This window comes from Cetorhinus maximus, chromosome 13 (genome assembly GCF_964194155.1).
Source record: "Cetorhinus maximus chromosome 13, sCetMax3.hap1.1, whole genome shotgun sequence".
NCBI classification, from domain to species: domain Eukaryota; kingdom Metazoa; phylum Chordata; class Chondrichthyes; order Lamniformes; family Cetorhinidae; genus Cetorhinus; species Cetorhinus maximus.
The window spans coordinates 106,283,607-106,300,366 of record NC_135891.1 but is presented as its reverse complement, the minus strand read 5'-3'; positions in this window follow the sequence as shown (position 1 = coordinate 106,300,366).

Genomic DNA, 16,760 nt, shown 5'->3' with positions numbered 1-16,760 from the left:
CTCCTACTTGAAATGTTCTTTCTCATGTTTAACTCCCTTAAAAGCATTACCCCTGCTGAAAATTTCCAACCCCCTTCTAGCCCTTCGACTCCCACCCCAAACGCTCTCTGATATTGTCTCATCTGTATCCCCGCTCCATTCATTGCAACACCATTAACTAGTCATCTATCTATTTGCTGTTTGTAGAATCTCACTGTGCACAATTGGCTGTTGCCTTCTAAACAATAATGGCTGGAATTTTCTGGCCCCGTTGGCGGGTGGGGCGGGACAATATGGGGAGAAGGCCAAAAATCGGTTTCACGCCATCGTGAAGCCACTTTGGGGTTGTCCGCTCTGCCCATCAATGGCGTGCTGCCCTTCCTGCCACAGGTCATCGGGGAACATAATTTCAATACATTTGCATCCAATTACAAGCCCTGCTCGTGCCCTGGATCCCCTGGGGCACATTGGCATGACTGCATGACAACATGTTCACAACTGTACATAAGCGACATGCACTTTGCTCGGGACTTTGAGTTTTGTTTGCCGACCTTTTTTCGGGCAGCACTCGCGGTCATCAGCGCCAGGTTTGGCCGGCAGAGCCAAATCACTTTCAGGGAGCTCACAGACCAGCCGTAAGATGGTGAGGGTGGCTTTTCAACAGCTGCAGGTCTGGGGCTTGCTTGGGGAAAGGGGAGATGTGGCCTCAGGCAAGGGAAAAGGCTGCAGGGCGACAGCTGTACTGGGGGAGGGGGTGGTATCCCAAGGTGTGAGTGGAGTCACATGTTGATCTATACAAGTGGCCTCAAGATGGTGAGGGCTGAGGAGGCAGTCTTCAGAGGAGATGAGGCAAGATGGTGATGTGAGGGTGTGTGAGAGAGAGAGAGAGAGAGTGGTGAGGTCCCTTGAGCTGGCAGTGAGTGAGATGCCAGTGAATATGTGATGGGCTTGTGAGTGTGTGAGTTTGGAGTGATGAGATGGTTGCCTTACCCTAGCGGCATGGATGAGATCATTCATCTTCTATCTGCATTGGATGGCCAACCACTTGTGGTGCAGCATTGGCACTGACAACCACTGCCACTGCCTCCCAAACCAGAGTGATGAGACTGATGGGCCTCCTGCAGCCAGAACGGGTGTAGAGGACATCGCGGCGGGCCTCCAGTGTGTCCAGAAGGCGCCTCAGGGGTCCATCACTGAATCGGGGGGGCTGCACTCTTCTTGGCTTTTGGGGCCACGTCTTCACTGGAGCAGTCCCGGGCTGCAAGCATTGAGAAGTGTGCGCGCAGCTGCAGTTTAAATATGGCGCCCTGCATGAGGAAGTGGCAAGGTAATGGCATGGCGGGCAAACCAGAGGCCACCTGCCAGCAAGATGGTGTGTTTCCTGTGGCTGCATGATTAGTGAGGCTGGAATGGGGGAATACAGCACAACAAACTACCATTGCAGATGATGAGTAAATCGTCCTTTTTCCCGCCCACTATAGCACTTAGTGCAAATCTGGGATGATTCTGCCCAATGCCTCTGGTTCAAAAGCCACTATGAAATGTTTTGGAGCAAACTAAGGGGATATATATAAATGAAAATTCTTTCTTAATGAAACTTTTTAGCCAGTTCTAAAATCAAGGGAATATAAAATATTCATCAGTGATCTTGGAAGTTTTGTGATAATTCACCTTGCCCCTAAAGAAAGTCCAAAAGTGATTTCATTTTTTGATAATCACTGCTCTAAAGCACCGAGGGAAGTTTTACTTCTTTAGATGCAGTATATAAATGCAAGTTGTTGTTGTTTACTAAGTACAAGGCAAGGCATGATCAGCAGCTGATGTATGGGACTTCCTTGCAAAGTCAGAGGCTGGTTATTTCAGAGACGTACAGTAGTGTGGTAAGGATTTGACAAGCCACAGGAACACTGCTTAGCCCGATTGTGCCCCTATTAGGCACAAAGTTAATAAATTACCAGCCACTTTTTACATACCACTGCTGAGCAAATTAAAGGTGAATCACATGTTATTAATAGGGGATATCTGCATTTACCAGGTGGGGAAAGTTCATGTTAAAAACTTTTCCCCCTTTTTTTTGTCTGTACTTCTGGATCTCTTGTGGCATGGCTGATCTATGGAAGTAGAGTTTCCACTTTGAACACAATGGGAGTTCTGGGCGCATATTGCAATCCAATGGAAAGTGCCCCGTGGTGTTTTACACCAACAGGAATAGTCTTAACATGCAAAGCATGGCTTATGACGCTACTAAGGCAATGTTTTTAAGACCACAACATCTAATTGCTATAAATTCTGAGGTTAACTGGAAATTAATTGTTGTTAGTGAGGAATGAATATAGATTGACAGTGTTATAGCGTTGGTTTCCAGGCAACATTTCTCAGCGGAAACATTGAACTTTATCTACAAGACTGCAGCAGCAGCTACATGCGTGCATCTAACTCTATAACTAAAGAGCTCTCCTAGAGGTTCCCTGTGCTGCAAACTCATTCATTTACACAGATCATGTGATCTCACAACACTGGATTATTCTTAAAGCTACAGCCCTAGGTTTATCAAAACTATAATTATTACATTCCTCCCCCTGTAATTTTTCTGTACACTTTGTGTTTACAAGGATATTTATCTCATGACATCACAACATTTATACAGGTCATGAAATTACAAGTTTAGTCTTTCAGGTGGTTTCCTGATTATGTGGAATGTCACAGCTCCACGAATTCCGATTCTTTGACAGGAACCACATTCTCTGGAACCACATTAACCTCATTGGGCACAGGCAGTTCAGTGTCTTCCACTCCAACAGAGACATCGGGCATGTCTATCCTTGGTTGAGCAACTTCAGCAGGAACCACAGGTTCAGCAATGGTTACAGGTGGAACATCATTTTGTTGGGGTATCGCCCTTCTTCTTAAATGATCCACATGTTTACGGGTGATTTGACCTTCCACTTCCACATGGTACGACAATGGTCCGGTCACAGAGCTTACTCCACCAGGTAACCACTTTGGTCCTCCATTGGAATTTCTTACATATGCTGCTTCTCCAACAGTAAATTGTCACTCACGACTGCAAATCATGAGTCGTTTTTTGGTTCCCTTGACTTTTCTCCACCTTCCCCATCAAATTGGGAGATATCAGGCTTAGTCTTGTTCGAAGATTGGCACCTCATCAATAATTTTGCAGGTGTTGCACCTGTCATAGTGTGGGGTGTTGTTCTGTAGTGAAATAAGAAACGAGCAAGTTTAGTTTCCAATGATTTACTTGTTAACTTTTTTATTTCCACCCTTATTATCTTTTCGGAACCTTCTTCCTTTCTGTCTTTTTCTTCCTACCACAGAGTTTAGTCTGGGCCTTCTTTTTGACTTCACTGTCGGCCTGACTTCTCTCAGGTGAAATCTCAACTTGTCTTAGTTCAGTAGTTGAGCTACCCATGACTTCATTATCTACTCGCATCTTGGAAAGTTCTACAACTTTTGCTTTCAAAGTCTCTTTAGCTTCATTCAGCTAATTCTTCAGCTCTTCTGTCTCCCTCTTGTATCTGTTAGTTTCCTCCTGGAACCTTGAACATTGCTGCATCTTGTCTGTCAACTGGTTCTTCAGTTTGTTCAAAGTGACGTTAAATTCTTCCTGTTTCTCTTCGTAATTTTCCAGAGGTACAAACTTTGACCTGAGGGATCCGTGTAGCGTGTGAAGGTCTTTCAACAAGTTTTCCGTTTCTTTGCAAAGCTCACTCACTTCGTCTTGAATCCTGTCATTCAGCAGAATCTCCTTGAGTTTCTTCTGCTGTTCCTCCATGTCACTGTTTAAGGCAGTCTTCATTGCTTCTGGTTGCTGAATGGCTACACACTCCTTTTTCATCCAGTTGTGGTCCTTGGACTCTCCAGGTGCTTTCTGAAGTACCTTGCCTTGTTCCTTTCCAACTCAGGAACTCTTCCAGCTTCCTTTTGAAATCTCACTGGCCAATCAAGGTTCATTTCCCTCAAGCAATTTTGGCCTAGAAGGCTCGGTCCTCTGCCTTCTAATACCATCACTGGTAGATGTGCTGCTTGGTACCTATTATAAACAGTTACCTTTCACCTGGATATCTTCGCCTGTGTATGTTTTCAACTGGTTTGTTCAGACTTGTTCCAAATTTAATTGTAGAGCACCTTTATTTAAATATCTGAAAGTGTGTTCCCCTACTACAGTTGTAGAAGCACCCGTGAATACTTCCATTTTCAAGCGTTTACCATTTACTTTCACTGTGATAGTAATTGGCTGTATCTTGCTAACTTTCATGTTGAATAAGGAATAAGTGTCAGAATTGGTTGTTTCTGACTCTTCCACACTATGTACTTCACTGGACTTCATTTGTTGCCTGGAAGCCTGTTTTACTCTTACTTTGCAATGTTTCAATATGTACCCACTCTTGTGATAAAAATAACACTCCATTTCTTTAAACCACCAATCGTTAGGAGTATGATTGTTTCCATGTCAATAAAAATTTGTTTTTGAATTTGCTGCTAAGCTGTTTCCTCTAAATTCTCGGTCAGTGGGGGTTGTTTCCCGCTTCGCTTTTTGCGCCACTTTCGGCTGAACGTTCCCGCCCAACTAGGAAAACGGCACCATTTTGCGCACCTTGAGTTGCTTGTGAATCTCTTACAGCGCTTTCCATCACAAGCGCTATTTCTAACGCTTTCTTAAAATCAAGATCCACTTCAGCCAGCAATCTTCGCTGAATAGCATCCTCCTGCCCGCCACAGACCAATTGATCCCTGAGCCTGTCACTCAGGCTTCACTGAAATCACAATATTCTGTTAGTTGTTTTAATTTCACCACATAGGCAGCAATGGTCTCCTCCGGGGCTCGATTCAGTGAATTAAACCTGAACCTCTGCATTGTGACTGAGGGCTTGGGTTGAAATGAGGTCCACTAATTCACTGAAGGTCTTCGAATCTGGGACACTGGGGGCTGTCAAGCTTTGAATTAAACTGTAGGTTTTGCTCCCACAAATACTCAGGAGAATCGCTCTCCTCTTTTCCTCCCCTGTGATTTCATTGGCTTGAAAGTAGAACTCAAGACGTTCTGTATATTGAGACCAGTGGTCTGTGGCTGCCTCAAAGGGATCTATTTTTGCCAAACTGTAGCATCTTGGATGAACATATCTTCCTTTCTTTTTAATTATCTTAGATACTCACAATCACTGGGCGAGGGACAGCACCGGGTATGATTTATCCTCGTCGCCAGTTTGCTATAGAGTTGATTTTCCAGGCACCTTTTTTTGGTGGAAACATTGAACTTTATTTAAGGACAGCAGCAGCTACATGTATGCATCTAACTCTATAATTAAAGAAGAACTCTCCCCTAGAGGTCCCCCATGCTGCTAACTGATTCGTTTACACAGATCTTGTGACCTTACAAGACAGGCTTATTCTTAAAGCTACAGCCCTATGTTTATCAAAACTATAATTATTACAGGCAGATAATTGTAAATTTTCAACACTGAGTCAGAAGCTACTTTAAATATGGTGATCGGAGCCAGATGTAAGGATATATTTACATGTGGCAATGCACACAGTGGGGAAGGTGAGGTGAAGATAAAGCCCAAGGGCCATCCTCAGGTGAAGTGCTGTTAGAGAACGACAAGATGATGCAGATTTCATTAAGTTCCTCCTTTCAAATCATATATTGTCATTTCTTTTCCTTTAATTATTTATAATGAGAACTGTCTACATGCCTTGATGTCATTACACCCCCCGCCAGAGGTGGCAATACAGTGTCTCCACTAGAAAACAATGGTAATTCAAGCATGTCAAGTTTAGATAGGGTGTTTCCATTGCAAGTGTGGGAATATTAGCTTTACACTGTAAAATGAGGAAATGCAGGCACATAAAAATTGTGATAAATTGTTTGCCAATTTCTCATGGTGCTGCTTGACAAGTGGAGTCAAGATCAAGAGTCATCTTCAGGTGAAGTAAGGTACGAGTTCTATGATCACATTGGGTGATTGTTAGAGGGGGAATGAAGAGAGGAAGAGCAGTAGATTTTGAAGAAGGCAGAGAAAGTGTAGGGGTGGGTAGGATGAAGAGGGGAAAATAGGAGAGGGAAAGAGGACATAAAGCAGGGGAGCCAGTGCTTACCTATAGGACTTCAATAAAGTTTATTTAATTCAATCCAGTGCTATTTTACAACAACCCTGTTAGATACCACACAGACCACTGCAGTTCAAGAAGTTGGTGCTCCACGTACCATCTCCTGAAGAGTAATTAGGGGTGAGCAATAGATGCTGACCTTGCCAGCAATGCCCACATTCTGTGAGTGAATAAAATAAAATGCGCTTATACATTATCAAAGCATTTGGAATGAAGTTACTTTGTAAAACAATTATTGTTTAGGACTTCACTCTGTGTTCATAGCATTCAATTCAATGAGAGAACTGTAGGATTCTAGTGGCCAGGTTGTGCAATCAGGAAAATAAGTTGATACAGGCAAAACCCATAATAAATGCGGACATAGGAATTTGGAACATGTTAACAATGTGGCAAAAGATTAACAGCAGGAAGTCAGGTGAGACAGATAGGAAGTGCACACACAGATAAATGTATATATATATATATTATATATTATATATACACATAAAATTTATCATATAGGCTGGATTTTTTTAGGCATTTATTTAAACTCAACAGATAACAATGAGGGCAATCCTTATGTAAGATATCTATGTAGAATTTATGGTCTTTTTACAAGCAAAGACAGCAATCTTTTCCAGATCAGCCATTGATACAGCCAGGATAAAAACAAAAAGCTAAAAGCTACTGCGGATGCTGGAAATCCAAAACAAAAACAGAATTACCTGGAAAAACTCAGCAGCTCTGGCAGCATCGGTGGAGAAGAAAACAGTTGACGTTTCGAGTCCTCACGACCCTTCGGCAGAACTGAAGTAATATTAGGAGAGAGGTGAAATATAAGCTGGTCTAAGGTGGGGGGCGGGGGGAGAGAGAAGTTGAGGGTGAGGTGGTTGTGGGGATAAGCAAGCAATGATAGGAGCAGATAATCAAAAGATGTCACAGACAAAAGGATCAAAGAGGTGTTGAAGGTGGTGATATTATCTAAGAAAAGTGCTAATTAAGAATGGATGGCAGGACACTCAAGGTACAGCTCTAGTGGGGGTGGGGTGGACAGACTAACAAGGTATTAGTTGTAGATTTAAAAATAATGGAAAAAGGTGGGAAAAGAAGAATCTATATAAATTATTGAAAAAAAAGGGGGAGGGGAAGAAACGGGGTGGGGATGGGGGGAGGGGGAGTTTAAGATCTAAAGTTGTTGAATTCAATATTCAGCCCAGAAGGCTGTAAAGTGCCTAGTCGGAAGATGAGGTGCTGTTCCTCCAGTTTGCGTTGGGCTTCACTGGAACAATGCAGCAAGCCAAGGACAGACATGTGGGCAAGAGAACAGGGTGGAGTGTTAAAATGGCAAGCAACAGGGAGGAATATGCTTTATTGCAGGTCTCTTCAAAATTTCCCTTGTCAGGGTGCGATAGCCAGAAGCAAAAGGCACTTTTCAGTTTGTTAAAAGGTGATAGAATATAGGTCCATTCCGTCGGTGCAACATTCTTCCTTGTTTGTTTACCTCTTCCCCATTGCTTTGCCTTATTGAAAGTCAGAAGCCTATGATCCTTATCTGCAAGCTGTAAGGCCCACATAAATGTGCATCTTTTTGCTGCTGTTGGATCAACCGAGGAAGACATACATTTGCTATTAGTTGTACACTTTTAATACAAAAGCGATTGTGTAACATTAATGCAGACACCTGGCACTTTTGTATTACTGCTTTGTTTGATGTACAGTTACTGTTGCAATGTAGGGAAACACTTTGCCGATTGGTGCTTAGCAAGGCCCTACAAGGAGCAATAAGATAATGGTCAGATAAGTTGTTTACAGTGATGTAGGGTGAGGGATAAATATTGGGCAGTACACCAGGAAGAATTTCCTCGTTCTTCTTCAAAATAGTGCCACCAGATCTTTTATGCTCACCTGAGAGGGCAGATGAGGCTCTCGTTTAACATCTCATCTGAATGATGGCACCTCCAACACTGTAGCACCCCACTATTAGCAGTAAAACACTTTGGGAAATCCTGAGGGTGTGGGAGCTGCCTCACTTCATTCTTTGGTTGGTTTCAGATCATGGTAGTGCAGCATTCAGTTGCTAGCTCCATACCTAATACTCTGCCACCAAGGTGGCAACTGGCTTTTAGCAATACAAATGCAGCTAGTTGGCGCAGGGATGCTACTTGCCCATGATCCAGACTGAACTATTGCCAACGTAGAAGGTCCTGTGCGTGGGCAGCTATTTGTCCCTTGTTTTGAATGCTATAGAGTTCACCTTGTAATGTGAAATGGGGCAATTTCCACATGACTGAACCATCAGACAATGAAGGAGATCTGCTTCTTGAAGCATATTTTGCAATACGCCATGCTAGACTGTTCTTTACTACAGGCAGAAAGCATAGGGTAGGTTTCCCTTCAAATGCTCTGCCACTATACCCGAGTTTTAAACGGCAAACGTGAGACAGCTTCAAAAACCACCGAGTGGCATTTTCATATAATGAGCAAAGCAAAGGAATTGGACAACTGCAGCATCAACAAAAGTCAGCTTCTTGTAATAGTTGTGCCTTTATGTGCAAGATGTTGAAAGACTTGAGGGTATCCTTTGCCTACAGTAATAAATTAGGGAGATAATTTTGTATCGATAATGCCAAAGCTGATTCCCTTGAATATTTAAATGAGGCTCATCATCCAGCTGTTTACTGCATCCTCTAGAAATGAATTCCTTTACATTGTTCAAAGGTAATAATTTTATTTGAACTCATGTTTAATTCAGCTCATGGATGACTGGCTCTTTGAATTTCACTTGGTAACTTTTTCACTGGTCCACAATGCTTTTGCAGAGAGAAGATTGCCGAATTTAGCATTGTGATTTAAGGACAGTAGCACACAGAGACATCAGCAATGCATATGAATGAACCTGTGCATAGGTGAAGGTGATTCAATCACCTGAGGTGCATCCTTTTATTCACTCTCTATTGCCCCATTCCACGATGGTGCTGAATGTTGCTTTCAAGTCTTTCCTTTGTCAGTTCCTCCCCATTCCAGTAGCCCTCCTTAGGGGGATTTCCTGAGTTCACACTTGCTGCCAGAAACCTTGCCCTTGGAAAGCTTATAACTGAAATTTTGGGTGCATGATATTCTAAACATTTAAATTAATGGTTGAAAAAAAATCATACAAATCACATGCCGGTATAAAAATGGCTTACCATAAACACATTGGCTGGTAGATTTTTATGGTCAAACAAATATTTCAGTCAAAGTGCTCAGGCTTGGGGGTCATCAGAGGTAACAGTGCAGGAATGGGAAGAGAAAGCATTGCAGATAATTCTCGGCTATGATTAGATAGATAAGACTGGAACGGTGTGAGCGCAGTCCCACCCAGCTGGACAATGGTGGAGAGGCATTGAAGGTGTGTCAAAGGCTGCAAACAGGTCGAGAAGGATGAGGAATGATATAGTTTATCTCTGTCACAATCACAAAGGATGTCATTTGTGACTCTGATCAGAGCCATTTCAATACTGTGGCAGGGACTGGAGTGATTCAAACATGGAGTTCAAGGAAAGATGGGCATGTTTAGGAGGCAACTACATTTTCAAGGAGTTTGGGGAGGAAAGGTAATTTGGAGATGGGCTGATATTTTGCAAGGATGGAGGGGTCAAGGGTTGTTGTTTTTGAGGAAAGGGGTGATGATGGCAGATTTGAAAGAGAGGGGGACAGTACCCGAGGAGGGAAAACTGTTAACAATATCAGCTAACATGGGAATCGGTAAGTGAAGCTGGGTGGTCAGCCCTTTAGTGGAAATTGGATTGAGAGAGCAGGAGGTGGGCCTCATGGATAAGGTGAGCTCGGAGAGGGCATGAGTGGGGAATTGGAAAGAAACTAGAGAAAGGTACAAGTTCAGGGATAGAGTCGGGTAGGGGGAACCTTAGAGGAGGTTTAGCCTAGTGAGCTGGGGGGAGGAAAGGGAGGTGGTAGAAGCAGCTGATCAGACGGTCTCAATCTTTGTGACAAATGCACCCAGCAGCTCCTCACGCTTGTTGGAGGTGAGGGTAGAGGAGGATTTAAGAATGGAATCCAGGGTTGTCTTTGCCATGAGAAGTTTTAATGAGCAGTTTTGGCAGAAGAGAGCAGGACTGGATAGTGCTTCACATGGTTCACCCTGATTTGTGAAGACCCTGGAAGACAAAATAAATCCATATGATAGATATAGTTATGGCAAAGTCACAACCTTGACATTCACCGTGCTCAGTCTTCTCATTATTCAGTCATTGATGAAATACTGTCAGTATATGTGTGTCAGAGATATTCGTAATTAGGTATTTGTAATTCTGTCACAGCTGTGAGATTTCTGTCTCACCATCCCTGACCTAAAAGGTACACAGACTGAGAGGTACCACTCCCTAGGATGTCAAATCTGTCAGTGGGCTGGACTATTTGTGCTGGTTCTTATTCCAGTCCTGCAGTTCCATTGCATTTTGCTCTCTCTTTGCCTACAAGGGTAAAAAACCAGACCTATTGAGTGAAGGTTTGGTTTTCATCCTATGATTACAGTTCAATTGGTGAGGGTTACTCTGAAACGTATGCATCACATCTCATCGGTATTGGAGTGAGTGTCGACAGTGGATGGATAAATAAGCAGGTGATGAAGTGTATAGAAAGTGAAAGTTGGGCACTGCTGGATGGTGAAGGGGTGTGAGGTGTGATGTAATGGAGAATGCTCAGGAGAACAGGGTGAAAGAGGGCAGGCTTAAAGTTTACCTCCTCAGTTACCTCCAAACACACCATCTTAGTGAGAACAGAGGGTTTCTGGCTCCCATTGTTGGGGAAAAGTATATCCCTTCTCATCCTGATTCCACCCAGTCATAAGTCCCAACAAGACATCATATTCAGTTTGGGTGCTGCCCTTTTCTCTATGTCCAACAATCCTGAACACTTCCAATTCCCACTTGCGCACTGTCCCTTTAAATACAACTGAGATCACGTCACGCATCACGCCCAACACACAGCTTGGGGATGCAAAACCTGGAAGTTAAAATTAATTTGTGCGATTGAGTTTAAATCATAGATTCTGACCCACTCAGTTAACCTCCAGGTGCCACCTCTGCTGCCCCCACCCCGCCCCCCCAGGCAATTCCAACTACCCCCATCCCTGGCTCAGAAGCTACCTTCATACTAATATGAGGGCCATAGTTTTATTAGATTAGAGCATTTTTAAAAGGCCTCTTGCGCATCCTCGATTTTATTCGCCCCACCAATGGTGGCTGTGACTTCAGCTGCCTAGGCTCCAAGCTCTTGAATTCCTTAACTAAACTTTTTGGCTCCTCTATTTCTGTCTCCTCCTTTGAGAAGCTTCTTATAACCTACCCCTCTGACTAAGATTTAAGTCACTTGAACTAATATCTGCTTCATATGTGGCACAGTGTCGAATTCTGTTTGATAACTCTCCTTGGGATTTTTTATTACGTTTAAAGTGGTTTATAAATAGAAGCTGCTGTTCATCATTGTTGTTTGATTCATCAAATATTTATATTTCTCTTTCATTTCATTCCGTCTTAAGGTGAAGTATGTCAGTGTTTTCCGACCTTAAATGTGCTAGATAACTGCAAGTTGCTGTTGTAAAGTGAAAGTTGATGGCAAAACTGAACTATTACTTGAGGGGAGATGTCCCATGGGCCGTGAAATGATACCATCATGAAAACAGTTAACACTCAACTGTTAACTCCTCCCCCTCTATGATCTTTTGTGGAAAATTAGCTAATTTATTTGACATGGATCAATGCCCCCGGTCAAATAAGAGGGAGAGGAATTTCAAATGCCTTAAACGTTTGTACACTAACATCCCACAATGTGCTTTCAAGAAAATAATATTTAGGAAAGTGAGACAAGAAACTAATGTTTAGGATAATCATCTTCATATGCTTGTGTTTTCTGGAATTTCCTACAATTGAAACCTCTTATGGGTCAGTTGGCTTTGTGGTAGTAGCACTTGTATATCTGACCCAGAAGGCTATGAATTAAAGTGCACTCTTGGACTTGAGCGCATGATCTAGGCCGACACTTCAGTGCAGTGTTGAGGAAGCGTTGGATTGTTGGGGGTGCTATCTTTTGGATAGAACATTAAATCAAAGCCACATTAGCTCATCCAGGTGGGTATACACGATTTCATAGTGCTCTGTGAAGAGCAAGGATGTCCTTTTGTCGTCCCGCCTGACATGTGTCCCTCAATCAACATCCCCACTACAGATTACCTGATCACTTATCTCACTCGCTTTTTTAACGGGATCTTGCCGTGCACAATTTGTCTGGCCCCCTTTACTACATAACAGTGGTGAATTGCAGTAATTCCCTTGCTGAGGGACATCCTATGGATGAAAAAGGCTCCACAGAAACACAAGTGGAAAACAATTGCAGTACTCTGTGGACCGCAGCTGCCCAGATTTAGTTTCCTTCAAGTCCTAATGCTTAAGCTGCCAGGACTTTGCACGTCCTATGTTACATGAGGAATCTCTTGCTTGGAAGAGAGGCATAGCTGACGACATATGGCAGTGTCCGGGGGGTTGGAAGAAGTGGGTGGAGGAATCTGAACTCTGATCAGAGAAAGTTGATTTGCTGCACTCCGATGGCACATTTGTCCTCCTAACAGCTGTAAGCTCAGATCAAGTCATAATTCTCAGCTGTAGCCTAAATGGGGGCTTGAATTTTGCAACACATGCTCGCACAAGCTGGCTGTCGGATTGCAGTTAGGAATCAGACTGTTGCCATTAGAAACTGAAAATTGATGAGCAGCAACTAATGGATTTTACAAGTCTGGAAATCCTGCTCCAAACTTTTCCAGGGATTTATTGAAACAGCATGGTACTGCAATAGAAGGGACATAACAAGGTCATTAAATTTGTGCTATACTCCAAGTGACATGATGTGAAATGATTTCCAGCAACAAGAACAGTAATTTTCCTTTGAATCACTGTGGATTTGGAGCAGTAAGGTAAAATGGGGCCAATATATCTACCACCTGAGAAAGGTCAGACTAAGTTACACCCAGTTATTATCCTCCCCCCAAAAATCAACAGTGCCCAATGGGGCCTGTTGTGTCTCCATCACCGATAAAGTGGGCATGTCTAGCTTAGTTTTTCCAACCTGCCCCACGTTATTAATGCTACTATGTAAAATACCAGAAAGTTATGCAGGTACAGCTTAGGGAGTGACAGTTGTATTACTTTGTCAGCATGTCATTCTGTTGTATGTAATGTCTGGACTCTTGCTGCTCATATCTGATGACATATGGTGGTATCCAGCGGGGTTAAAAGAAGTGGGTGGAGGAATCTGAACTCTGATCAGAGAAAGTTAATTTGCTTCACTCCAATGGCATTTTTATCCACATAACAGCTGTAAGCTCAGATCGAGAGATACCTAGCACAAAGGAAGATGGTTGTGGTTGTTAGGGGTCAGTCATCTCAGATCCGAGCCATCACTGCAGGAGTTCCTCAGGGTAGTGTCCTCGGCCCAACCATCTTCAGCTGCTTCATCAATGACCTTCCTTCCATCATAAGGTCAAGAGTGGGGATGTTCACTGATGATTGCACAATGTTCAGCACCATTCACAACTCCTCAGATGAAGCAGTCCATGTCCAAATCCAGCAAGACTTGGACAATATCTAGGCTTGGGCTGACAAGTGGCAAGTAACATTCATGCCACACAAATGCCAGGCAATGAACACCTCCAATAAGAGAGAATCTAACCATTGCCCCTTGAGGTTCAATGACATTATCATCACTGAAGCCCCCACTATCAACATCCTGGGGGTTACCATTGACCAAGTACTGAACTGGACTATGCATATAAATACTGTGGCTACAAGAACAGGTCAGAGGCTAATAACTCATCTCCTGATTCCCCAAAGCCTACCCACTATCTACAAGGCACAAGTCAGGAGTGTGATGGAATACTCCCCACTTGCCTGGATGAGTGCAGCCCCCACAACACTCAAGAAGCCCAATGCCATCCAGGACAAAACAGCCCACTTGATTGGCACCAGATCCACAAACATTCACTCCCTCCGCCACCGACGCACAGTAACAGCATTGTGTATTAACTACAAGATGCACTGCAGGAATTCACCAAGGCCCCTTAGACAGCACCTTCCAAACCCACGACCACTACCATCTAGGAGGACAAGGGCAGCAGATGCATCTGAACACCACCGCCTGCAAGTTCCCCTCCAAGTCACGCACCATCCTGACTTGGAAATATATCGGCCGTTCCTTCACTGTCGCTGGGTCAAAATCCTGGAACTCACTCCTTAACAGCACTGTGGGTGTACCTACATCACATGGACTGCAGCGGTTCAAGAAGGCAGCTCACCACTATCTTCTCAAGGGCAACTAGGAATGGGCAATAAACGCTGGTCCTGCCAGCGATGCCCACATCCTGTGAATTAATAAAAGAAAAATCAAATCATAATTCTCAGCTGTAGCCTAAATGGGGGCCAGCATTTAAAAAAAATGCAACTTTGACCAGGAGATAAGAGGCGCCTCCTCACCATCATTAGCCACATGGTATAATTACAGTGTGACAAGTTTGCATTTTAAAGGTGGACAGGGAAATTTATTTAGCAAAATGTTAATACAAAAGTGTGGCACAAAATGATAAGTGGAAGTGGACTTATAATCAGGAAGTATCTGCAATTGTAAGATTTTTAATTTAGATTTAATCTGACATTGCAATGTATAGTGGAAAACTGGAAAATTATTTTTTGCAGACATTTTGTAATAGGAATGAGACACATTTTACCCAATAACTAACTAGGGCAAGTGATTCTCACATCGCATAACATGTCCTATGATGTTCATGTTCACTGTTAGGTTTCCTGGTCAGCTTTTTGCTTTAGTTCACTGTTGTAGCTCAGTGATAGCACACTTGCTTCTGAGCCGAAAGGCTGCAGAGACTTGAGCACAAGTTCTTGGCAGATGCTCCAGTGCAGTACTGAGGGAATGATGAACTGTTGGAGGCACCATCATTATTGATCTATCCTCTCAATGGGGATCTTATGACACTATTTCAAAGGATTCCAGGGTAGTTGTTCCCAGCGTGCTGGCAAACATTTATTCCTCAACCAACATCACCGAAACAGATTTTCTGATCATGATCACGCTGCCGTTTGTGGGATAATTACTGTGTAGAAATTGGCTGCCGTGTTTCCGACATTAAAGCAGTGACTACACTTTACAAGTTTCATGCCATTTGGAAATTTGGAAATTGTGTCCTGTGCTCCCAAGGTCAGTCCATAAGCTCTGCTCCCAGTTCATTCATAGACCAGGTGTTGGTGACAGTTCAATTATTACAAGTTACAGCTCATCTGGACCCACCTTTTGTTTCGTTAGTTGCCCAATTACCCCACCCTCCTTAGCCATTCACCATCATCCCCTTTGTCGGAGGTGTCAGCTGTGGCTCAGTTCATAGCACCCTCGCCCTTGAATCAGAGGGTTGTGGGTTCATGTCCCACTCCCGGAAACCAAGAACTGTGATTGTACTCAAAAGAGTTGCAATCTGTGACTGTTGATAACTCGAAAGAGTATCATCCCCTTTGTCCTTTAATCACATAATTACTCAAAATCTGTAAAACTTTTGCACTCCTGATGAAAGGTCATCGACCTGAAACAATAACCCTGTTTCTCTCTTCACAGACGCTGCCTGATCTGCTGACCATTTCCAGCATTTTCTACTTTTGGTTCAAAAATTAAGCACTTCATTGGCTTTAAAGCCCCTCTGGAGGATGTGAAAGGTGTCATCTAAATGCAAGCCTTTTCTCTTTCAATCAGAAGCATGTCTTAAAGTGACGATGTTCTGTGGTCTTTCTGATGGATTAACACTGAGGGAGGGTTTTCTGCTGTTTTCCATGACAGCTGCTGTTGCAGACAGAGAGCACTCGACACTCGCTGTACTGTTTTAAACTTTGAATTTGAATGAAAGTGTTGGGGCGTTGAGCAGAGTCGAATACCTATTGACTACAAGGGCAGCTGTGACATTAACCAGCTGTAAACTTCTTCCTATGTTGGTATGAGGAAGAGAGACATGAAGCCCAGCACTTGAAATACTCTGCTGGTTAAAATTAAAGTGTCTGTTCAGGAATAAACTGAGTAGGGCTGACCCACTTCTGGAAGTTAATGTAATGAGCCACAGTTTGTTTTTTGCACCCACCCGCTCTCTCGACTGGGCCCGTGGCTTTACTCATTCCGAGCTGGCTGGGTGATTTTCAGCAACGTTTTGGTTTGCTACATCATTTGCCATTCTCTAAAATCAGGCACAAAGCACTGGTACTGTAAATATAAGCAGCAACCACAAATTTCTAATCAGTTATAGCTTTCAGTTCAACATTTATCAGGTTTTTTCTTCTTTTTGACAGTAAATATAAATATATAGATGATTTATATTTGGCAGTATGGTATACATGGATTGCCTGTTTGGGAGCAACGTTGGTCTAAATGGAGATGTGTTTACTTATAGGAAGGAAGTAGCCTGCCTGAGGATTTCTGTGTCTTCCACACTTTAAGAGTCATTGCATTGTTATGTTTGTTGCTTCACCAGGCGACTTGAGGAGAATAATGCTTGGGAAGCATTTTGAGTCAACTCCACTCGACAACAAATCGCTCTTTGCGCCTCTGATGTGTGGTCGTTGGCTCCTTCCTGACAAGCA